This window comes from Meleagris gallopavo, chromosome 3 (genome assembly GCF_000146605.3).
Source record: "Meleagris gallopavo isolate NT-WF06-2002-E0010 breed Aviagen turkey brand Nicholas breeding stock chromosome 3, Turkey_5.1, whole genome shotgun sequence".
In the NCBI taxonomy this organism is placed as follows: Eukaryota; Metazoa; Chordata; class Aves; order Galliformes; family Phasianidae; genus Meleagris; species Meleagris gallopavo.
The window spans coordinates 82080318-82104059 of NC_015013.2; the positions used below are offsets into that span (position 1 = coordinate 82080318).

The 23742-nt window shown below is 44.0% G+C and overlaps 1 protein-coding gene across 3 annotated transcripts in view; it reads left to right on the forward strand.

Annotated features, from left to right (window-relative positions):
* Positions 1 to 23742, forward strand: part of ZHX2 (zinc fingers and homeoboxes 2) — a 61571-nt gene that overhangs the window by 12345 nt on the left and 25484 nt on the right. For all 3 annotated transcript variants that reach the window (XM_010709278.3, XM_010709280.3, XM_003205272.4), the window contains exon 2: positions 12842 to 12907. The gene's annotated coding sequence lies outside the window, so the exon portion shown is untranslated. The remainder of the gene's footprint in view (positions 1 to 12841; positions 12908 to 23742) is intronic.

A 23742-nucleotide genomic window follows, 5' to 3' on the forward strand; every position in this document is an offset into this window, starting at 1 on the left:
TATGTTAATCTAAACACTAAACACAAAAAAAGTTGATGAGCAAAGCATTTAAATGAATATACAATCATTATGACTGATATCAGGGCACAGGGATGCAAACAAGCCAGTGTGTGACTTGATGCTTTTAGCTCCTGACCCTCTGTCTTGTTTTTAATTTTGAGCACAGGAAGGGGCCAATACATGACCATATGCTTACAAAATGCTGGTTGCAAATGCCTTCCAAACATTGTTGTCATAGTAATGATATGTCATGTATGTGTCACATTTTATCACATTGTGAACGGATTCATGGGACTACAAATCTTACTGTGTTTTACTGTGTTTTCTTGCCTATTCTTTGCCATCAGTAACATGATTTTTTTTTTTTCCTGGAGAATTTCTGAATAAATTGGAAATGTTATTTGACTTTGTACTGGTGGAAAATTCATACTCAGGGAAACTCGCAAGTATATTGTAAGGAAACTGTTAAGCACATGCTTAAGCATCATTGCTGTTGCTCAAGTTAAGTGTGCAGTTATTCCTTAAAAGCTATTGCCTCTTTCCAAGCATTGGTCTTAATGCAGGTTCTGAAAGAAGGAGAATTGATCTCTGCTTGCAGGGTTGTAAAGATGGAAGTGTTCCTTGAAAGGAGGAACAATCAGCCAGAGCTGATGTGGGTATTACCGTGAACATTATCTTGGCTGTGCCTTTTCATTTTCCAAAGATCCTTTCAGCATGATCTGAAGATTCCTTCAATTTGCAAAAACCAGAAAAATTTCTCCCCTTGTGATTTGTTTTCCCTTATTTCTCTTGTCATGTAATCGCCTTCACATACTTTTAACAAGGTTTTGAAGTTAACACCGCTTTGAGGCAGTGATATCTAGGCCAAAGAGGTTCACACCTCTCTGGTGCGAGTGAGTTCTTGTGATTTTTGGGGAGGGAGGTCTTGTGATCAGAACATAGAGGAGCAGGCAATCGAGGCTCCAGGTCCAGATTCGATCTCTGTGGCTTCCCTCCTGTGAGCCTTTGGCAAATGCAAGAATAATGCAAACTACATATAACAATCTTTAAAATAGATCTCCCTTGGGAAGAGTGTGGATTAATTAACATTTCAGAGGCGCTTTGAGTTCCTTTGATAGGTGTTGCTGTAATGCAGAAGGGTTTTTTTCCTTCTTGCTAGACGTAGGCTGTCTAAAGAACAGATTTTAATGATGTTGGTTTACCTCCTAAGAGCTCCTTTTAAAACGGAGGACAATTTAACCTCTTATGTATGTACCAGTATGAGGTTTTACTTCCAGTGTAAGCCAAATAGCAAAACAAAATACACAGTGCCTTGACCAGGCTGGATCTGGTAACTTCACTTCAACGGAGGTGCATGCTGATAATTTGCCAGTAGCCTCGGGGCTCTGATAGCAATTTGCCAGATGCTATACTGAGCCTAATTTGCATCTGTATTTACTTAAATGCTTTAATTAAAATTATATGCACCAAACTAAGATAGATCAGAAGCACTGCCTGGTATTTTTTGGCATTCCGTGACAATAAAGCCCTACCTTGGTTGCTACTTACAGACAGTATAACTTGACAGGGCTTGGAGAGACCTTAATCTTCCAGCACCACATTCTGCCTTTATTTTAGTACCAGAGGTGATTTGAGCATCTTGAAGCTAGTGATGAAGTTTGGTTCATGGATGCTTTAGGTTTCAGTCAATGCTATGTAGTTGTGATTTATTTTCTTGCAACCCATATATGCTTTGTCACACGTGTAAAATGTTAAACCCCTCTGAGGACAGTAGGAAAACATTTCAAATACAGCTTCCACCAAGAGTGAAATGACTGAGCACCGTTAATCTCTGAGCAGAGTGTTACAGACCTCTTTGTAGTGCTAAGGACTCTACATAAAGGGATTTCTGGGCTCAAGTGGGGCCTGGTCATTTCAGTGGGATATGTGTGTGTTTGTGACAGAGTTAGGATCAAGGCCAGTAGAGACACTGAGGGTTTTGCTTTATCCCCTGCATTTAATCTGGAAAATGCTAGCATATAAGTACAAATAAAGCCTGAGTTACGTTTAATCTGAGTCGTTTGCACTGAGACAACGGAGGTTGCTCTGGGGACTCACCCTGGTCACTGTCACTGCTTCTCCATAATTATTGGGAAGTCATCACAGAGTGTCACAAGGAGACAATTTGTGAGGCAAACTTGTGCTATGCCAGCTACTTCCAAACCATCATTTCCTGCACTGAGGTATTGTGTATAAACCTGAGCACAATATTTGCCTGTAGTTGTCTGTAAATTTGGTTTAAAAGAGTCTGCCCAAGTTCCACGTGCGCCTACACCTATCATTTGCCCAACAGTTCTGTCAAAGACAACCACCCCACGTATGGTGACTTGCTGTGGAACGGGTGGCCAAAAGCTGCTTATTGAAGTCCTTGTGGAAGAGCGCAAGCATAAAAAGCATTGTGTTAGTTGCAAAGTTGCCCGAATATTTAAGTACGGAGGTCATAGGCAGACAGAAAAGGGCTTGGGGTTGTGCGGAGTAGCCAGGCCTGTGGCAATCAGAGCTGGGAGATGGAGGCAGTACTTTGTGCTGTTGAAATATGGGGACTTAATGTTGAAATAATGGAGACATGGGTGTGATGAAGCCAAATTTCCAGTCAGCCTTGCTGTGATAAGGCGATGAGAGTATTTCCCACGTTAAATCTACTGTGGTGGTGGGTCACTAATACTTGACAGGAAAGTGATGGAAGCAGCTGAGGTAGAACAGTCCTGCACATCCCCATAGAGGTGATGGAGAGGAGGGACAGGTCTCTGTTGGTCACTCATCTTGCGCAGGGCCGAAAGGAGCTGTTGGAAGAGCACCAGGCTGGAGAGGTTTCTTTTGAAGCCGCGATGTCTCTCCAGTTTTAAAACTCACCACTAATGCTTTGAGCATTCCCAGCGCTTTGAGCTGGTCTTTAATCAGCCAGCCTTGTCACAACCTGTACGTATTTTAAGAATTGTGCCAACTGTTACTGCTGCAGGGGTACATGGAGATTTGGCGGAGAGAAGCCTGGCCTACTTTTTACAGCACAGCTAGGAAGACGTTTTCGTTTCCCTGTTTAATGTGATTCTCCCCAGCCTAATTTTTCAAGGCATTTTCTTCGAAAGATTGCAAAGCTCCAAGCAATCAGTTAATAACAGCAAAAGGCAGAAGTCTGGATATAATACAACAACAATTCTGCAATTAGCAGTGTACTAGAAACTGCACTTCAGCTTGAGCGGAGCATGGCTTGGTGGGGAGCAGAAAGGTGGCTGGTCCAGGATGATGGGGAGGTTAAGGCTGGAAATTAGGAAAGATTTCTTCTCAGAATGAGTGGTGAGGCATTGGAACAGGCTGCTCAGGGAGGTGGTGGAGTCACCATCCCTGGAGGTGTTCAAGAAAAGGGTAAATGTGGCACTGAGGGACATAGTCCAGAGCAGTCACCTGCATGAGTTGATGGTTGGATTAGAAGATATTAGCGGTCTTTCGAATCTCACTGATTTCATGATTCCATGATTTAGCCCAGCCCCTTGAGCCCATTCTTGGGAGACAAGCAGGCTTTGGGGAAGCATCTCCTTGGGCGAGTCTGCTGAGCGGGAGGTGCATCCACTAGTCTCCTCAAATTGCAGTGGGTAATGATGACCTTGTGATGCCTGGAATACAAGCAGATGGAGCTGTCAGCAGAGTGCTGGAGAATGGAGAACGTTCAGCTTAGCAGGGAAGGCATGAGGGAGGGGGGACCATCAGCCCAGTGTTGGGGTTTGGTCATTTGTGTATCCAAATTCATTTTTCTGCTGGGTTGGGAGCACTGATAGCATCACACAGTTACTGTAAAGGACACTGTGACTCATTTTTCCATCTCAGCTCTCAAGGTGGGAAAACTGGAATGTAAAGATGCAACTCTGACAGAGCTTAGGGATCCATCCTGGTGATCCTCCAGGCTGGTGTCCCAGGGCCAGGAAGGAGATACTTAGCTGAGTCAGATCCTTCTCCAGCTCTGAGTCAGAAGCACTCATGTAAATGTCCCCACTTGCCACATGCCTGGTTCCCTGCAAAACCAAGTCTTGCCAAAATGTGTGCCTAGCTTCCAGCAGAAGTAAACTTGCTAATCAGGCTCTTGGGCAATACTTAGTTATTCCCAGTTATTCCCAACACCATCAAAATGTGCAAAAAGCATCTCAGAGTTAAAAGGACTGCATGCTGGAAAAGCACTTGTGAGTCAGTTAGTTCATTAGTTTTGTTTTCACTAGGAGTTAATTAGACTTCCCAACTACTTTATTTTTTTTTCAGCTGTCATCTGGAGTTGCAAGCAATCTTTCAAGTTGCTACTGCTACAGACTGTCACCTGTTGATAGGCTTTGTCCTAGAAGTACCCCTTCTCCATTTCCCAACTGTGTGTGCAGATAGAGGTGATAAGAGACCTCAAGATATCTCATCCTAAAACAAAATCCAGCCTTTCATCACCTAAGGCCAGCTCTTATTTGTTATTTTTGTTACAGAGCACCTTAAGACAGACACTTGGGTTGATGAGATAACATAAAGCAAAGCTGGAAGCTGTGCCAAATAGGTCATAACCATGGAACAAGACTTGGCAGTTGGCAGAGAAATGGAGAGATACATTAATGATAAAACATGTGTGAGTGCTTTTCATGTGCTTGCCTCACATTAGCTTTCCTAGACATTGTCAGCTGTCTCATGCGTGTAACAGTGAGGATTAAATGTGTACAATAAAGAAAGAGGCAGTATGGGAAAATGGTATTTAGTGAATTTAGAAATCAATCCAGATGCTCTTTTAATGTTAGTTAGACTTTATTATTTTTTATATCTACCGTTTTGAATTGCAGTTACAGAACTAGTCCTTGGCTCGGGTGGGTGTTTGACTTAAGTTCTGATCTTCTCTTTTTCTTCTTTTGAAACAACAAAAAAAATCTTGGCTTAAAAAAAATGATATGGTATTTGCAGAATCAGTAGAAAAGCTGACCCAGATAAAAGTGTGCAGAAATTGGTTCCATGCCCTAGAACTTTTCCTGCATGCTTTTTGATGCAGTGTATCTGATCTTTCAAAAAAAGGTGACATACAGTGATCTCCACAGCTTTGAAGAATTGTTCTGGAAGAATAACAAGGAGCACTGGAGAAAGGGTGTGCATAAAGGGGTGTGCATGTGTGGCATGTGTGCTTTTTTTTTTTTTTCTCCTCGTTAAATATATTATGAGAAAGAAGAAATTAATGTCATATTGCAGCTTATTTTGAAAGATAGGGTAAATGTTATATGAACTATTCTTTTTTTTATCTGATTTTTAAATGGTGAAAGTGTGTTTCTTCTTAACAGCTATTCACAGTAGGATGTGAATTGAGCTTTATTTTTCTTCGTTCGGAACTTCTCCTCCTGGAGTGTGTAGCAGAGATGCATTTAAGCAGTACGTGGATTTGCTCTCAGAAATGTAATTGTGCCCTGGATCCCAAATCAGGTAGAATCCTGGAAGAAGCTTCTGCTGCTGCAGACTTTCTTCAAGACAAGACTTCAAATCTTAATTTAATTTACATGCATTTAGATCAGTGAGAAATAATAAAAGGTCCTGTCTGAATATATGTATAGAAGCTTCAGTGCCTGAGCCTGTATTCTCTTGGCTTCCAAAAATATCAGAGGGTGTTTTGTTATGTGGGACCTGGAGGCATAACAAATCCACGTTCAGTACAGCCATTGCTGTCATGAGGGTGATGAAGGGGTAGGACAGACTGGTGGAGCTGCAGGATGGGCAGGCTGCAAGGAGAAAGTTTTGTTCCACCTCTTTGTATTCTCTGCCTTAAAAAAATAAAATTCTGGCTGGAGGGAAAGGATGGGACCCAAATTACTGATTCCTAACAGAATATCCTGATACAGTGCCCAGGCTGTGCTGGGAATCCTCAGGACAAAGAGAAACAGACAAAAAGTGACAGGTTCATGGGTTTTTCCTACCAAACTTTTAGTCCTAGGGACAGGCAGAGCCATCAGAGCATTGGGGTGCCCAGGGAGCTGCACCAGGACAGGGATCTCTGCCACAAGAGGATGCCAGCCCTGCTCTGCATGGCAATCACAGAAAACATCAGTTTTGCCCTTGCATCCATTTTTCAGTGCTCGATACGTGCAGACTTTTCCCTTTCACAGCATTTCTGCAAGACATTGGCACCTGAGCAGTTGCTGGTGCTTCAGCTCCAGTTTCCCTGATGTCAATACAGAGATGCTCTTACTGAAAATAAAAAGATTTACCAGCACCTATCGGCGCATATTTTCCACAACTGAGAAACAAACACCATTACTTGAACGGAGTGATTTTTTGCTTTATATTTACACCCTATGCTCATTTTGTTTCTCGTACCACTTTTGCACTGACGGCTGCTGTGTTTGGCAGCGATTTGCAAATGCATTGATACTTACAGCCAAAAGTAGGAATGGTCTAAACAGCCGGATGAAGGAAACCCCTCCTCTCAGATTTATTTTTATAGCAGCAAAATGTAACTGCTGGCTGGCCTCAATTGGTCCTTTCTTTTTTTTCCTTTTTTTTTTTCAAGTTGTTTTTCTTCTCTTTTCAGCTTGGGAGTTGAGAGAAACAAAGGAGGAATGAATTAAGAGCATGAGAAAGACTGCTGTATGGCTGAGTGTCATTTGGTGTGGAAATCAGGCTGAAACTGGAGAGACCAGGCCAAACCCAACAACAGTACTGGGAGGCTTTAAATTGTGTCATTCTGACACTGAATTTAAGTGGTGAAAACAGCTAGTGATTTTTCTGGCTGCAGTCTAACTCAAATAGGTTTGTACACATATGGGGAGATGCTCACTGACTGCTGTTCACATCATTTGGCATATGCTCCTGCAAGATCCCAACTGTAGGGAATCTCGAATGGTAACCCTTGTCCTTTCCAAGCTGGCACATGTGTTTAAATTGTGGTGGCTGGTGTGGATTTAGAATGCTTTTTGCATTCTGTTCACTGCAGTTATCTTTCTCTGTTGATCTTTTCCTCTTTAGCATCACCATTGTTTTGAGCTTAAATATTTGTGGGGGAGGAGAGTGTATGATACTTGTCTGCATCCTCAGTGTATGACAGCCTCTGCGTCTCCTCGGCAAACTTGTATGATGATACCTGGATGGATCTGAACACCAGGGCTGGGCATCCCTTGGAGCTGAAAACTAGGTGGTACGTAGGTTGCTCTGAAAGTAGTGCCTCCTATTTATTTCCATGGATACAACAGGTAAAAAGAGCACAATAGCACTATTTGATTGAGCAAATTCTTAGCTACAAAACACTCCTTTTCTACACAGTCACCACCATTTTCACCAGCATTGAACAAGAGCCTGCATGCCACAGTCTTAAAAATCTGCACCATTGGAGGTAACCCACTGTTTCACAGCTGTTGTGACAGCATCGTAGATAGGAAAATGTTGTCCATACTGTCCATCTTTCATCAGCCCTTTCCTGTCCCAAAAGATAGTGCATGTGACTTTACCTGCCTAAATTTTTTCTTTGATGTGGAATTCACGTTGCCAGTCTTAGGATGGCTGTTTTGACTCCAGCTTGTAGTGGTGATACCACATCTCATCTCCAGTAATGATGTGATCCAGGAAACTATCACCTTTACTCTCAGATTGGTTCAGTAGGTCCTCACAAACTTACATACAGGGTTCTTTCTGTTCCAGTGTGAGCAATCATAAGACCCACTTGGGGCAAATTTTGTGATATTCCAACATTGTCACCATTGTTTCCAACACTTTGAAGCTAATATTCAGTTCTGTACACAGTTCCATGGTTGTAATCCACTGAGCTGTGCAGATGAGCTGATCAAGACACTTCATTTCATGATGCAACAGTTGTGCATCACCATGTTGAACATGGCTTATCTTTCATGTTGCTGTCACCACTACTGAAATGCACTACCAACTACCCCACTGTGCTCACATCTGCTGTTTGGTCTCCAGAAACATTCAGCAAGTATTGATGAATGTCAGTGGGTGCCATTTTTTCTGTATGGAGGAATTCAGTGACACACCTTTACTCCATACACACTTCCATGTCAGATACCATTTTGTTAGACTGCCCCTCTGTTGCCATCTGTCACACAGCAACAACATATAACTGAATATTGGTGGGAAGGCTGAACCACTACTGCCATACCACCAACATCCACCTCTGACATTGTAGGCCAACATAGGAAGCATGACTTTTAGAGCAGCCCTCATAGATGAATAGTCCACAGGTAGGTTGATTGAGAAAAAAAGTTATCGTTGTGCATATGCTGGGAAGCAGAAGTGTCCTACAGTAGTCCTACTGTAGCAACCAGTGATGAAAAACAGTTGTCAGTCCTGGTTCTGGCAGAAAGAGAGTAGGACAACTTCCCAGCTCTGGATGAGCCTTTGGTACCTCATCTCATAGGTAACTATTCAGAGCGCGACAATCTGAAAGGCAAGGGATATAGGAATAATGTGAAATAGTTCAACTCTACTAAAAGCCAAATAAATGGGCTATGGCTGGAGCACTGCAGGACATCACTAAGTTTTCTTACACAACCAAGCATTCTTCTCTTCAAAGCCCTTGCAGCAAATTGAGAATGGTATATGAGACAAATTTCTCTCCCTTTAAGAAAACACATTGATTTGTTGAAGGAAACTAGAAACAGTTAAGAGAATAGAATAGAAAGTAGTATATCTTTCTCTTGTGCTAACATCCACAGCTAAGTAATGTGTTGAAAAGTAAATATAGATAACTTTGAGCAGTGCTTTCCCATTCTCTTTCACTTTGGTTCTATAACTTGGTTCCCAATGAGCTATGTCAGTGGGAAGGGAAGTGTGGGAAGGCTGTATGGCCTGAGTGGAGAGGCAGCATGGATCACAACCTTGTGCTCACGGCTGTCATGCTACGAGGGTGGAGAGGATGGTCCCCCACAGGAGCTGCCTGCCATGCCCATTTATGCCAGAAGCTGCAGCAACCTTCTCTCTCCCAGTCTTGCCTGCCTTCCTCCGTAGAATCATAGAATCATTAAGGTTAGAAAATATCACTAAGATCATCTGATCCAACTATTGACCCATCACTACCATGCCCATCACACGTGGGAGGCTGTGGAGCTGCTGCCATTCATCTCCTCATGCATCTCTTCGCTGGAGAAGGGCAGCTGAGTGCCCTGCAGGACACAGATGAGGTCTTGGGATGAAGAGGTGCAGGGACATCCAGGCATCATTGGGTGTTCCCAGTCACACGATGTGGCATCTGGTGAACGTGCTTGGAGGCCTCAGGGCTATGTTTTCTATTTAAATAGCTTGTCCAGTGCATATTCAGGTATTTGATGGAAACTGGACTTCTCTTGTGGGTTTATTAAGGGATAGAAGCAGTAATGATTTTAATTAAACCTGTACTGAACCTTCCAGCTGTGCATTCATTATTTGCATTGCAAACAGAGGAAATGTGAAGTGATTTGGCTTAACCCAGGGTAGGACTTTGACTGCCAGAAGTACCATCCGTGTATTCTCCTCCCTGCATCTGTGCTCAGCTGTACTATTCTTGTATTATTTAAGCATGTGTCGTACATATGGGAATGCATAAGCTTTATAAAAGTGTGTTGGAGTGAGGGATCTTCATGAATGCATTCTTTCCTTCTGCAGAGGGTCACCAGTCTTGGGTGAATACCCAGAGTGGAGCAGCTACAACACACAGCAGTGCCCTGATAGACACTGGGGTGCTCAGGACCCACCAGGATAATGGGGATTTTCAGTGCATTGAGACAGACAACTTCCAGGAAAGCTTGTGTCTCCTAATCATGCCATAATAACAGTCTGTAGTCGTCAGGCTGTAAACCATCCTTTTCCTACACAGCTGTGAATATTTAATTTGATAGAAGGCATTTCTGTTCTAGCGCTCAAAGTAATTCAGCTCAACTAAGGTGGTAATTTTTATCATGGTAATTTTGGGGGAAATACAGATATAAGCTAGACTGAAAACTTAATAAATGCCTCCTGGGATACAGACACCCGGGGCTGAGGGGCTTACTTGGGTGTTTGTTGTCCCATGACCTTTATGTCATGTATCTCAGGTAGGGCATGGCCAAGCAAGCTTAGATGGTCAGAGGGGTGAGAACCCAACCCATTGCATCTCCCTTAGCCAGAGCATGGGACTTCCCAAATCTGGGCAATGAGGCAGCTCATTGTGGGAGCATGGTGATGGGTCACCAAAGCCTCACAGAGCTGCTGACAGCTGGAGGAGGGTTGGTGTTAGAGGTGCTCCACATCAGTGTTTTGGGCAGGCAGGCTGTGGGGTTAAATTCCCAAATTGACATCTTTCAGGAAAAGAGGTAAAGGAGGAGTTTGGCTTTTATTTTATTTTATTTTATTTTATTTTGACTCAAGCGCAGCTGGGGAAAGCAAGTGCTTTCAGGACTCCCAATTCCGTTTCTCTTTGTAAAATGTTCTTTTGCAAAATTGATTATTTCCTTAGGTTGAGAGAGTCTCAGAGGAACTTTACTGTCGAGCTGCTAAAAAGTACAACTATTTCTCTTTTATGCCCTAAGAGCAGCTCCAGATTTACATTTCAGTTCACTAAAGTTATTTCAACAGTTTTTTGGAGGAAATCTTGTTGCAAACAGTGAAAAATAATCCCATTTTCAGGTGTTAGAGCTGTGATGTTTGGAATCTGCTGGTGTTCATGAAGTGAAATACTTCAAGAAGTCTTTTTGTTTATTTGTGGGCTTTTTAGTTTAGTTTTGTTTTTTTATGGCATGCAACTTCTTTATGGCAAGCGTCCCAAATGACCACGCAAGGCTTGACCTGGTGCTTTGATTTGCATTGGTCCATTCAAGAGGAGTTGCTGAAGGAGGATTACTCAGGTTGAACAAAGCTGAGCAAGACCCAATTTCTTTGTATTACTAATCACCCATCAGTTGCATAAAAAAAAAAAAAAAAAAAAGAACTTTTCTGTGCGAAATGTGTTTGTGACTCCCTATTTCACTATTGCCTCACTCCAAACTTTCAAAAGCAAGTAGTACATCTCCCATCACCAGGAGACTGTTTGTAAGATCTGAAATATGTGTATATGTATATTCCCAACTTGTTTCTGAGCTGCTGTGTTAAATCATGTTTTCATAGCAGCAAGGGGTAGAATTTCTTACCGTGCATTCTGAAGAGGATTGCGTGGTATGAACACAAAGGCGAGGAGCTGGATTTAGTCACTCTGGAGATTTCTTCCAGCTTCATGTTTCCTAAAGTTGGGAGCCTCACAGAAACTGCACCAGCTGGGTCTTTAGGAAAAGCACCAACAACTGAAAGGCTCATTATACAGTCCTAAAAAGCGATGACCATGTATGTAATGTATTTATTTTAATTAACTCTAACTGGAGGTTGGAGATGAAAGGAATGACAGGGCTACTTAGCACTGTAAGTATTTAGTTGGTGGTGGTTAAAAGCATTTTATTTGCAGGGATAGTCTGAGGCCTCTTAGCAAGGCAGAATCACTTGTATGTTGGACACAGCACTGAAAAGGCAGATTTCAGAGAGTGGATTCTGTATAAGATCACTGAACTGATCCCATTAAATACTGAAACTGGTTGGCACTAGAATTACAGCACAACATGGGAGAATGGGAGATTCCGTCCCAAAATCCCAGTGCCAGGCAGTTTCCACCCCTTCGGCGGGTAGAGGTGTTCTCTGTTACAATGTGATGAAACTAGCATTTAGCCTTACTTTGAGGTGGAGCAAAATGGGAAGCAGTTTGCCATTTATCTGTGAATAAACATGCAGCTTTTTCTATTCTGAGCTCCTAAGAAGCATTTTTAGTTGTGTAGCTCCTGGCTACTTGAGTAGCTCTGATATTCTTTCAGGAAATCTGGTTCTGTCTTGTATGTGGAAGCTGTATCTGGAACTGGCTGCCCAGGGAGGTGGCAGTCACTGTCCCTGGAGGTGCTGAAGAAATGTGGCACTGAGGGACGTGGTTTATTGGTATGCTGGAAATGGGTTAATGGTTGGACTGGATTATCTTAGACATCTCTTCCAACCTTAATGATTCTGTGATTCCTTTGAAAAGAGCCTCAGACTCCCTAGCCTGCTGGAAAGGAGCACAAGACTTTGTGTTATTTCTCTGACTTGTTGTCAAGTTTCCCAGCCAACCTTTCCATATCCAGATAGCACAGAGTGTGTGAAGTTTCAATTCAGCTTTAGCTTCATTCTGGGCACTGCCAAAACAATCAATAAGCTTCTGTCTCACGAGGGGTGAGTTTGGCTGGATGTATTGCTTTCACTCAGGTCACCCTTTGGCCACTCGTTTACCTTTACATATATCCTTGGTGTTTATTCTCTCACCCTCAGGCAGGGCATTTCTCAGACCTTTCCCTCCCATCTACAGAAAAAAAAAGAAAAAAAAACAAATAAATAGAAAATGAGGAAAACCAATGTTAGCTTTAGGACCCAGCCGGTGAGTCCCTTGAAGGAGGAGAAGGGCAGCGGGCCAGAAGCATTTTGTCGAGGCTCCCAGTAGCCAGAGGTGGTTCTGGTATGTGTCTGCTGCAGCAGATGCTTGTGGGTATTTCCAGCCCAACAGCAGCCGAATTTCAGGATGTCCCTATGTGATCGCTCCCCGCTGTCTGCTTGGCCTTGGAAATGTGGATTTTCTTTTTCCCAAGGGGCTCCTGAGGTATGCAGCACGACATCCTGGAGCACATCTGCGTGGTCCTGTCAGCAGTCATGGAAGAGGCATTGCTGCAGTTCCCATCAGTCAGCATTCTTGGGTGCTGTCAAATAAACTTAATTGCAGCAGAGTGGGATGGTTGCTGTTTTGCTGTTTTTCTCCCCAGTTTTTCTGGACTGACACAGCTTTCCCTCTCTTTTGTAGGTGTCTGAAGTTCTGCTCGCCTTCAAAGGTAGCGCTGAATTCCCAGGATGTAAGAAATACAGTGCAGTGAGTAGATGTTTTATTTCTGTTTTCCTTTTAAGTGAGAAACCCGAGCTTGCTCGAACAGAAGGAAGAATAAAAAGAAATTTTTTTAGAAGACACTTAGAACTGTTTACAGCAAGTAACTCCAATACTTTGGAACCAGTTGTGTGTCTCTGGCACCTCTTTGCAACCCACAAAATAAAGTCAGCATTGTATTACCACATAGGCTGAGTAATTATCTTGTTGCAGATATGAACCACATGAATGCATTTAATTATGTATACGGTCAATAGAATGGACCATTAGCACCGTCTGAAACTTGTTTGTTGATTTCAAACTCTACCAGATACTAAAAGACAAAAAACATTAATGGAGACTTGAGGCAAGGAGTTTCTCAGGAAGAAAGCTTGCGTGTTCTGAAAGGGGAGAAAAACATGGATTTGCCATGAGGTTGTTTTTGAGTGTGCGTGCGTGCATACAGCAACACAGCCCTGTCATCAGCACAGAAAACAACACAATATTTGGCTCCTGTCTGATCTGATCGAGGAACTTCAGAGGTACTTTGGCACAATGTGAGACATCTGCCTGCCTGGCTCCATTCCTTGCTTCAAAGCAGCTCAGCCAGTATCTTATGTGTGTGTATATACGTATATAGATATATACATAACTTATACAGAGAGAGAGGGAGAGAGAGAGAGTATATATGTGTGTGTATATGTTGTATAAGTAGACTATGTATACTTATATGCACACTATATATATAGCTATACATAGCTATTGTAGTTATGTATATAGCTAAACAGGTATCTACTTATATAGTTACGTAGAGAAGCAATGACCACACCAAGGGTTTTCCTTCTGCATTACCAGAATTCACTGTTTTTCCATACATTTTCCTATCAGAGCACTTGTACAGGGGTTGGGTTTTTTTTGAGGTTTTTAAAATCAGTCCAATCCCATTTTTACCCTCTTCTGTTGGTGGTAGAAATCTATGGTTACTTGGAAATCAGTAGAATTTTGTTTCCATTTTTATTTCAGTGGCATACAGCCTGTTTTCTGTTACACCAACACAAATCTATTTGGGCTACAGCAGAATAAAACCCCAAATTGAAATCAGCCTGAAAAAAGAAGGGGCTTTGTTATGTTAACAGGAATGAAATGGAGTCCATCAGCGTTCAGAAAAAAAAAGATGTAAAAATTGCTAAATAAATAACTGGCAGGCATTCAGAAATGGATAAGCAAAAACCCAGCAATAGGGAATCCTGTTTTCAGCCTTTTGTGATGGATTCCAGCAGTGAGTCCCATTATTACTGGGAGAAAAATGGCATGAGATCATGATGGTGTTTGGGATTTGTCCTCGGAAAGGTCCATCGTCTAGTCTTCCTTTGAATCAAAAGTGTTTTCTCCTCCTTCCTTGGTGCCCAAGCTGCCACAGGAGAGCTGCTAATCAAGCTGTGGGTTTATTTCTTGTCAGTCGCTTACAAAGCATCACTCAGAGGGACTCTGGCCTCGTTCTCTGCACTCTACTAGCTGCAGAGAGATGAGATGGGTAGAGACTGAGTTAGAAAGATGCATTCAGCAGAAAGGTGCTGTGTAGCATGTTGTATAGCATAACCATACATTAGGAATGCTGTTCAGGCAACGTTTGCTTTCAGATGTTTCATTCTCTGTTAAGTAGGCAGTGTTGAAATTCGGCCTCTGCTCTGCAAGCATCTCTGAAGTCCTGACGAATGTGTGTCCTAATGCACCCACACGGTGCTTGCTGCTGCAAGAGGAGCAAACAGGGGGACCTGCTTGTGCTGCTCAAGCTCTTCAAAGGCAGAGTGCTGGTGCCACGCAAATGCTGTCTGTGTTGCTGAGTCAAAGCAAAGCAGCGATGCAGGAGCATATATCATGGTTGTGTTAAGAGGGTGAGAGATAAAGCTTGGAAGCTGCCCAGGTAACTCATGTAGTCTCAGATGTTACTCTAAAGTTATTGCAGTGAGATGCATCATTGTTCAGCAGAGAAAGGAGACAGTAAATTCCCATTTTCCTGTCTTCTCATGGTCTGGTTTGTGAAAGGCTGTTTGACCAAAGCCAAGAAGAACTGTGCAGTGGGAGGTGGTTGCAGCATGGCAATGCCAACTGAGAAACAAAAAGGTAGAGAAGAAACCAGAGGTAGAAGAGCTCTTCTCCTTTATCTCTGATCTCTGGTGTTGTCCTGCAAAATGCTTTGGGCATTCAGCCTGGAAAGGTGTGCTGGCAAGAGGAGGGAGAGAAGGCTGCTTTGCTTTTCTGCTTTCCTCCATCCACCCTGTTATCTCCTGACACTCACAGAGTGTGACCTGCCTGCTGGAGAGAGTTTGTGTCACGTGGCAGCTCTCAAAGACACTGTCCTGCTGCAAGGGACAGACTGGATATAAGGAAGAAGTGTTTTACAATAAGGGCAGTGAAGCACTGGAGCAGAGGTGTTGGATGCTCTGTCCCTGAAGATATTCAAATTCAAGTTGGGCGGCACTCTGAGCAACCTGATCTAGCTGTAGGTGTCCCTGTTCGTTGCAGGAGGGTTGTCCTAAATGACCTTTAAAGGTCTCTTCCAACTCAAACGATTCTGTGATTCTATGAGGGAGACACATCACGGCAGAGTGGTACCTATCCCACACTGGGATGCTGTGCAGGGGACAAGGGATGCCAGCACAAGCTGCAGCATCGGGGCTGGTGAGACATGGCAGTTCCGGCAGAGGATTGTGGAGGGCAAAGAAGCACGTTTTGTGGATTGAAAAAGCTTGGAAAAATGAACTGTTTTCTGATGGAACTTCCAGCCGTGTGCTGTGAATCCTCCTTGATTCTTGTTGCAGGAAGCCTTTCTCTGCCACATATGATTTTGATGGGTTTTGAGGGCTGCAGGATTGTTTTTTGTTATTTGGAGACTCAGCGGTGAATTCACAAACACTTTTTACCAAAGCAAAGCAAAGCTTTGCCAGTAGTATGTGGCAGCACTCTGTGCAGGACTTTGGCTCTGGATGGTGCCCTCGGCCCTCAGCCAGGAGAGGGTGAGGAGATTTCCTCCATGTGACATCAGATCTACGTCCATCCTACAGCCGGGGGCAGCTTTTCCCCAGTACTCAGCACGTCCCAGGCTTTGCTAACACCAGAGCTGCTCCAGCTTTCCAGCAGCCCCAGTGCAGCCATCTCCCAGGACCCGGCTTGGGAGGAGTGAGGAAAAGAGAAGAAAGCAGGTTTTATTCCATTCTTTGTATTTCTGGTCGTGTCTCTTCTTCCTTTTCTTTCCATTAAGCATGATGTCACAAATGACATCAGTCCAATAACTGCTTGCGGTTGTCATAGTCACAGTCTGTGACACCCAAACAAAGCAGCAGGAAACCAACGCTGGCGTACAAATGCTGTAATATTCATCACATTCCCTTTGATTAATAACTATGTGATTAGGTATTTTTTTTCCATTAGAAAAAGATGAGCAGAGGGAGGCTAAAAGAGCAAAATGAAGCTGTTGGGGAGGGGAAGGTTCTCCCTGGCTCCATCGGAGCCATGCAGCCACACTTCTGCCTCTGCTTCCACTTCCTCAAATCAAAGTTGCCTGGGTCCTTGATGTCTCAGCTCCACACGCTGGACTTGGCGGTAGGCAAGCACCTGCTGCAGGACAAGCCCCAGCAATTTTAAAAACCCTTCATTTAGAGGGTGGTGAGGCACTGACACAGGCTGCCCTGAAGAGTTGGAGGTGTCCCATTCCTGCACGTGCTCAGGGCCAGGTTGGCTGGGGCCCCTGGGCTGCCTGGTGTGGTTGGGGGCAAGCAGCCCATGGCAGGGGTCGGGGCTGGATGGGCTTTGTGGTCCCTTCCAATCCAAGCCATTCTGTGGTAAGACTCTACGATACTCTATGAAATAGACAGGAAGCTGCAGTGGAGCTCATGGCTCCCATGCTTGGCCGGGATCAGGAACTAGCCCTGCTGAACCTGGGGCAGAGTCCAGCAGCGAGCCGCTGCCCTGCTGGAGGGGCACAGGGCCTGGCGGGGGGTGCTCATGATATAATAGCTGGAGGTTGATTAATATGCCGTGAGTCAGAAACACTGGGGTGTTTTAGCTTTCTCCAGTTGCTATGGCGACGTTATTTTAACAAATAGCTTTTTAATATTTAATTAAAACTCAGCTTTTGGAAAGCCAGAGTAAAAACTATTACAAACACTACTACAAAGGGTTAGCAGTGAAGTGTGTATTCAGAGCCACAGGTTTTGGTGGCTTTTTTTTCTTTCCCCCCCCCGTCAGAACTGTCAGCTTCCCAAAGGAGAAAACCGAATAAATCACTGTAATTCATTAGTTGTGAGAAACGTATGCGTGTTCCCAAGACACAAAGCAAATGTAATGCAAATCTGCAGTTACACTTGACAACTGAAGGTTGTCGCTTCTTTAATGCTTAACACCAAGCTGCTCTATGAGGACGGGGTTTGGTAGCATTTCTTAAATGCCGCTTTGTTGCTGGACTTCCTCACTCTACCGTTGCCTGGAGGATGAGCTCATGCCCATTTTGTTTGCTGCCTGTTCTTCTATGCAAGGTTGGATGCTTTTCCCTCGCCAGCTTGTGGAGGAGGCTGGTGCTGGGGCCGGACTCTGGACTGGTTCCTGGTCTTTTTTTAGGTGAGCTCCTCTGCTCCCCGGTGCTGTGCAGACACAGATGAACAGAGAACTGGGTCTAAAGAGAAAAATAAATATTTAACAGCTCTCTTTATAAATACCTTTTATTTATAGAATGGTCGCAGGTTCAGTTGTGCTTGGTGAGTGGGGTTGCTTCTTATGCAGGAATGCTGCCTTCAGGGACTCGGTGGATACTTAATGTCATTTGTGGTATAATAATGAAATAAATGTGTCACCCCCGTGGGATTCCCTCCCGGCCCCTATTTTCTCTGATTAACTCCTGTATTGCACACTTTGTCTCCATTTGCATCGCATCACTTAACCTTGTAGTGAAATGGCATTTGGAAAATAACACCTTTGTTTCCTGGAGGGAGGGGAAAGCTGTTCAGTGTTTTGACACATGCAGAAGATTCTGAAACTATAGGTAGTGCATCGCATGTCTCCATCATGCCTCTCCAGGTCCCTGGCACTGGTACTCTCCCAGAAGGCTGGGATGGGGCTGAGCATCACAGCACTGAGACATAAAGCTTTCCTTTCTATTTATGCTGGAGTCATGCTATATAGCAACACTAATCTCAGTGATAATATTGTTGCTGCTGTAGTATTGCAAATAGTGCATTAAGCAGTTCTTTAAAGCACTCTTCTGCATTCCCGTATTTCTGTACATGGGATCCCTCTGTTTAAGCCTCTCTTAAAGCTGGTGGCTGTCTTAAGGAGCCCGAATGTGATCCAGGGGTGCAGTGGGAGTTGTGATTCCATTGATGTGTCATTGGACTCTTCCTAAAAAAGCTGAAATATTATTTGCAAAGGGAAATAAAAGCTCTGCTGCAAATGTGGACTGCAGTAAGGGAGTTCAACTGCCAGGTCCCTGGCACAGCTGCAGCAGCTTGGCCTCCTCGTGTGGGTGAGCCACAATGCAGGGTGCTATATGGGCTTCAATTCACAGTAAGTAAGCCAGCAAAAAGGTCCAAGCTGGCACAAAGGATGCATCTCCCCAGTGCTCAGAGCATTGCAGTGACAAGGATATCAAAGCAAAGTGAGACCAAATGCCTGTTATTGGCTTAGGATCCATGCACACACCCGGTATCGCAGTCAATAATATGGCCTCGATCCCCACCTCAGTGATCTTTAAGGTCCCCTCCAGCCTAAGCCATTCTGTGATTCTGTAGGGGCTGTTTTTATATTGAACACAATATAAAAAGGGCAGAACCTGAGCATCCCACAGCTCTAGGGTAATATGTAGTGCTGCGTATTGCAGCCCTAAGTTGTGCTTGGGTCTGCTGCTGTAGGAGCTGTGCTGCTTCCCTTCCTAAGAGAAGCTCCAAAAGCAATGAAGTGTACATTTTCTGTGTGTCATGGGGATGGCTGAGTATCTCCTTCCAGCCACGTCTGGCTGAGTAATTGTGTCACTCGGATGAACTGCTGACTGTGACGAGAGGCTTGGGTGAGTGCTGAGGTGGTGGGGAGGCAGAGGGGCAGCCAGATGTGGTACAAAGCCACCAAATCCTGGGCCTGCAAAGGTGGGAAATGGTCTGTAGGGCAAGGACTGAGGAGCAGATGAGGTCTGCAGCTCCTCACAGGGAGCGACAGGGCCCAAGGGAACGGCATGGAGCTGGGTCAGGGGAGGGGTGGGTGGGGGTCAGGGACAGGGTCTACACCAGAGGGCAGTGGGCATGGAACGGGCTGCCCAGGACAGTGGGCATGGCCCCAAGGTGCAGGAGTTAAAGAAGTGTTTGGACAACACTCTCAGATGTAGGGTTTGGATTTGGGGTGGTCTTGTGTGGAGCCAGGAGTTGGAGTCAGTTATCCCTTTGGGTGCTCTCCAATCAGGATGTTCTATTCTTTGTTCTTGCTGGGTGTCAGAGGAGGATTAGAGATGTAGGAAGCAGACAAGGAGAGCTGTGCATTTGAGGTAAGCACAAGGTGACGGTGATGCACATCTCCCTTCCCAGCGGATAACAGTTTCAGTGAGGCCGACCACCCAAAAATAAATCCCCAGAGATGGACTCAGTGCCGCTCTGCAGCAGCAGTGCAGCATGGTCAGGGATGCGGTGAGCAGCGATGGTGACTTCCATACAGCTAGGTTGCAACAGGGGCTTTGTGTGACTGGGATTTCCCTTAGCCCCATCCTGTATGAGATCTCTGCCAGGGCTCATCACCTCCTCCTGAAGCTGCCGCTTTGTGCCGTGCTGTGTTTGCAGATCCCCTTCTGCTTGGCTGCACACAGCATGCTGCACAGCTTCTGGGCAACCCAGCTGCCCTCCTGTCCTGCTTGTGCGTGCTTTTATTGCTTTCTCAACCCAGTGCATTTAATGACAGGTCTTCAGAGCCAGATAATCAAAGCCAAATCAAGTAAGTTTAGGTGGTGAAGTACACAGTACAATCCCTGTGTTCCTGTTTCTGACATCACCCTTCTGCAGTGCATCTCCCAACCCACGCATTCTGCTCCCATCAGGTCTCTGGTCAGCAGTAGAATTGGAAGTGTTGCTTCTCCTGAAAGCCCCACTGTGCTCCATGGTGCATCAGTAGCACTGTGCTCAGGTGTAGTGTTCTCTTTTGCATCCACCTGAAGCACATACCTTCAGATGCAATGATGGTGACTCAGTGGGATCTAATCTTTTATCTTTTGAGATATCACCTCACACATTTGAGCAAAGGAGCCGGCTATCCTGTTTGCCTCAGTGAGGATGAGGGCATTGTGGGTGGGACACCTCCAGTGTCCTGGAGTTGTACTGGCCACCACCACCATTTGCTCTGTGCTCTCTGTGGGGCAGAAGTACCTTCAGCTCTTTGCCTTCATTGGGCTAAAGGGACTGAACAAAACGCATCTGACTGAATGAGTGGAAATTTGTTAGGTTTAACCTTCGAGCAGATTTGCCTGCAAGGCAAATCACAGACAGTAACACTTGGTGCTGCCTGTTGTCCCTGAGCCACCAATTGTAAAGCGTCTAGCTTATTGCTCTAAATTACTATTTTTATCGTAGTATAAATGGTTAGTAGAGCATCTTGAGGAGTCTATGTTGACTCATGGGGACAGCAATATTTAGCACACAATTTTTTTTCTTTTTTTTCTTTTCTTTTACCTTCAAAGCAGTTTACAGCTGATAATCCTCCTAACTCCGCTTTGAGGAAGGAAACAGTGTAAACTCTTTGGGCAGGGATTGCTGCTTGTTTGTTTTTGTAGTGCTCGAGCTGGAATTGGGGAAAAACTTGGTCTGGGAAAATAGTCTCACTATAAAAATCCTACGTTGTATCATACAGGGAAGTTTTTCTACAAGAATAGTTCAAAAATGCTGGAGAAAGTATTGGGATTAGGATACTCCCAGTGCTAGCAGTTAAATAGTATTCTGTCTTTCTCAAGATTATGAAAAGCAGTTTTATCTGTCTCAAGAGGTTTTCTTTTGTTGTTTAAAGTTCCATAAATCTACATGGGAGATCTTAAAATTGGATGAAGACTGTGTGACTAACTGAGGCATTTCTGAGTTAAGTTGTAACACGAAGCGTAAGAAAATAGAGGCTCTCTTGGCTTGTTGCATTAGTAGGATATATCTGAACCAGTGTGTTGCATGTCATTAAACATACGGTGAATCACATCTGACACACGTGCCAAGAAGAGTCTGAGATAATGGGACCAAAATGTCATTCAGTAACAGTATTCACATAACAGAGTAATTTCCTGGAATATAATCTACAGGGATTGTGAAATTAAATTTGAAAAAAAAAAAAAAAGCATCCTCCTTTCTATCTTGCCCTTTGCAAAGTAAAACTATCAGAAATTGTTAACTCCTTATTTGTTCTTGCTGCAATTTATGTCTTCCTAGGATCTATCTGATTAAATGCATTTGCATGTTCTTGTGTTTTGCGTGCAGTTGAGTATACAGCAAATCTCTGCCAGCACAAACAGTGATGTTCTCCGGGGATCTTATGCACCTTAAGAGAAAGAATAGTCTCATCTAATTACTGCTAACCTATCCTAAGCCTGCATTAACTAAATTTAAGAGATTACTGAGGTTGTAGTGTAGGGTTTTCTGAAAGCCAGACTCCAAATCTACTCAGTCTGTGCCTAATCTGTGCTTCAAACCTTGACTTCTGCTCCTTAGTGTTAGTCAAGTGTCTAATTTACTGGGAACTCTTACAGGCTCCAGTCTGTCTACACAGTCCTTATTGAATTAGATTGGAAAAGCACTGTGGAACGTCAAAGAAAAGCAGAATGTGAATTTGTGGTCTTCCCTTTTTTGTAGTCCTTTTGGAGGAGGATGCCTAAGGTGTCTTTTCATCTATGTGTAGATACAAATCACCATTGAAAATGGAGCAAAGTGTTTTACCATCACTGCCTTGGCCAAGGTGTTGAGCCTTGGGAGCAGAGTGTGCATGGGCAGCAGCGAGGGGGTGTGGTAGTACCTGCTCTGGGCTCAGGTGGAGAGCAGGGTGTAGGAGGCTGGGGACAAAGCCATTCTTTAGTTATTCTTCCGTTCCTTTCTGCCCCTTTTCACTGCCTCTTCCTTTCTCTTCTCCTTTCCCCCGCCTAACCCTAAAAACAGCTGAGGTGTAACCCAATCCTTGCTGTTTTCATCATTACCTACAGATCACCCTTTTTTCCCCACTGGAAAGCCCTCTGCTATCATCCATGCAGTGATATACATGCACACACACATACAGAATAGACTTTCAACCCCACAAAGATCAAATTTGTATTGAAATCATATATGTAACATCATCAAAGCTCCGGTTTAAGCAGGCCAGATGGAAATGCCCTGCTGACCTACTGCCCATTAGAAAAACATATCTGCAGCTAGTTGTCAACGGGCTGCTTTCTTTTCCTTTCTTTCCTTTTCTTATTATTTCTCTGCTTTCTCTTTATAAGAACTTCAGTGCCACATTAAAGAGATTACAGGTACTTTTCATCTTTACCTTTTTTTCCCCCAATTTTACTTCTTCCCAGAAAGCCTCAGGGATTTTCTTGGTTTTTGTTTTTTTTTCATTATTATTATTCTATTTTAAAGTGACTGATTTATAGCTCTCCTAGCTTGTGAGTAAAACTGACCCTCTACTGTATATCTTCAGACAGCCCTTCTTTTGAGTCACTTGGGACTGGAAGCAGAGGGCTGGGTTCAAAGGTGCTTCTTTCCTGGCACTATTTACTCTCTACAAAAACAGTGATGGCATGTGCTGTTACTGTATAATTTGATATACATCAGGCATGTGTGCACCTGCATGTTGAAACAGGGTTGTCCAAGGAGGAAAGGCTTATATTTCACTAACACCCCATTGATTTCTTACTTCAGAACTGGTAAAAATCTCAGATCATTCTTTTGCTCTCTTCCCATCCTAGTATGCTTTTGGTGGGTTTCTGCTATGTGTGTGGTTTTGGATTTGGTTTTTATGCGAGCATCAGGCAGTGCTTTTGTTCCTCTGTACCACAGGGGCTTAGATTCCATCTCAGGCTCCTGTACATGGGTTAAATGTCCAAAGGACAAGGCACGGGATGGGTGGCATTCCTGGGATGTGGACAAGGAAGGACATCTTCTGTAACCCCACAGCTTGGGCCATGCCATTGTTCAGCTTTTGAGGGACTGAAATGTATCTTTGAGCAGTCTGGAATTGGAGCATTTTTCTGTTCTTGCCATATGATACCAACACTAAATTGTCCAAGGAAGTAACTTGAAATGCCACAGTGGCTATCCTTCATCCTTCCTAAGGAATGAATCCAACAACACTAATTTGCCTTGGTGGAATCTACGTTGGTCCAAAAAGACTGACTTCAGCATTTAGGCTAATTTATTCTACAAAAGGAGTAAAATCTGTCCTATCCTTGTTTTGAAAGACTAAGATCTAGAACTAAAAAGAAGGGATGAGAAGAACACAGAGAGCCCTTTGTCCACTCATCTTTCTAGACCTAATGTTAAGAGGCTTAACTCATTCATGCAACAATAGTTAAGACAGAAGTCTTATGGACAGAAGCCTTGAACTTTTGGTTAGTGCCAGCCACCTTTCACTGTTAAGAAACGGGTGTGCTGTGCTTGAGCCTTTACAAGTGGTAAAAGAGGCCATTGAGCATTTAGACGCCGGCTCCATTCTGCAGATTACTCAAGCCAGGGTGACCTGCTTCCTCTTGCCTGTCCCCTCCTGACCTGGCATGGTTTTGATGCAGCTTGTTGATGTGTACTTAAGTATTTGGAAGGGTTTGGGAACTGATTTCAGCAGCCAGATCCAATGTCTCAGCAGTGTTG